Source organism: Propithecus coquereli, unplaced genomic scaffold (genome assembly GCF_000956105.1).
Source record: "Propithecus coquereli isolate 6110/MARCELLA unplaced genomic scaffold, Pcoq_1.0 Scaffold24, whole genome shotgun sequence".
NCBI lineage: Eukaryota > Metazoa > Chordata > Mammalia > Primates > Indriidae > Propithecus > Propithecus coquereli.
In genome coordinates, this window is record NW_012147952.1 from 3,407,721 (window position 1) to 3,409,790 (window position 2,070).

A 2,070-nucleotide genomic window follows, 5' to 3' on the forward strand; every position below is an offset into this window, starting at 1 on the left:
ATTAATGTTTATTTTATGATCACTGTGTTCCAGGCATTTTTAGAAGTTCTTTATATCCATTATCTTATTTAATCCTAGTAATTATGGTTTACAAATCCTATTTTACAGATGAGAATACTGTCATGTAGAAGATGTTAAATAACTTGCCTGAGGGCATAAGGTAGTTAAATGGTGGGGTTTAGATTTGTAGTGTTCCTGTTATCCTGAATGTAACCTTTATTCTATTATAGTTTTTCATTGATTGTGATTGATATTTCAGAAACATTGATTTTGGTGTTTTTATTTTGAAAATTGATTCTCTATTTTATTTCTCAATTTTAAAGCTGCTTATATACTTAAAGACATGTCTCACAAAATGCATTAGAAGGAAAGTACCTGTAAATCTCAAAACAACTATGAGAAAAGTTTACAATGAGTGATTTCTGGCCTTCGGCTGGAGCAAGAGGGCAGGAGAAGTCAAGGCGTCAGAGCACAGCATTGGGAAATTCTAGCTGTCTGTGGTAGGAGTTATCACACTGCCTAATCACTACTATGATATGACAGGGTATTTGTCCTAAGAGTCGGTCCTTTGACTGCTGAGGGCATAGGGGCACATAGGCTGGGTGCCCGCCAGCATCCATTCCTCCCCTTTCCAACAGCACACAGTTTCTTTTGGAGAACTACCCTCCTCTATTGCACAGTTAACTGAGCAATTGTGAGGGGTAAGGAGGGGATCGACTTCATCCCAGTGTCCAGAGTGAGTCCTCATGGGCCTAAGCAAATCAGCATAATCTGGCACAGCTTTCATGATGATTGAATCAGTGATCAGTCCTACAACTATCAGTTCATGTTATTTACCTGGAAATTGTTATTGTTTAGGATTTATTGGGACAAGAAATATGAAATAAAGGATTTCCATTCTAAGGTACAATGAAGAGAAATCCTCTTTCTCAGAATGATGTGGGGTCCAGATATGAGGCATGGAACTGCTGCAGCCATTTGTAAACATAAAGATAAATAAGGCTAAGGAGTAACTGTTAATAGAAGACTTTGAAAGAATTAGAGAAAAATGGAGCAAGCACCTTGATCAAATCATAGCTGCACCCCCTTAGTATTTTCAAGTTATGTGAGTAAATGAAATCCTTTATTGTTTATATCAGTTTGAGTTGAGTTTTCTGGTATGTGTAATGAAAACCTATCTTATTGTTAAAGGGGGTTAGAAAAGAAGGGAGCAGGGAGGCCAATCCTCAGCCTATCCCTCAGTAGATTCTCTACTAATCTACCTGTCTGAAATTCCCACCTTCAGAGATATTACTTTGTGTTAAATTATTTATCTAGACCATTGCCATCTAATAGAAGTTTCTACCATGATGGAAATGTTCTATATCTGTGTTGCCCAGTGTGGTAGCCACAAGTCACATGTGGCTAGTGGGTACTTGAAGTGTTACTACTGAGACTGAGGAAGTGAATCTTAAATTTCATTTAATTTTAATTAATTTAAATTTAAATTGACATAGCTGCATGCAGTTAGTAGTGACTGTATTGGACAGAACAAATATAGATTGTCCTGTTTAAAAAATAATAAAGTGCCTAGAAGAACCAGAAGAATAATGAGTTGGTTTTTAGGTATAGATGAGGTCTTGAGGGTGGGGTTCTCATGATGGGATTAGTGACTTCATAAGAAGGGGAAGAGAGAGAAGTCTCTGTCTCTCTTCATGCACAGGTGCCAAGGAAAGACCACTGTAGGACACAGTGGGAAGATGGCCATCTGCAAGCCAAGAAGAAAGCTCTCACCAGAACCCACCCATGGTGGCACCTTGACATCAAACTTCCATTCTCCAGAATTGTAAGAAAATAAACTTCTGTTGTTTAAGCTATACACTCTATGATATAGTAATCACCCATTAACTGTGGGGCATACAATCTAAGACCTAGTGGATTCCTGAAACTGTGGATAGTACCAAACCTATATATACTATGTTTTTTTCCTACATATACATACTTATTATAAAGCTTAATTTACAGATTAGGTACTGTAAGAGATTAACAACAATAACTAATAATAAAATAGAACGATTATTTCAGAATACT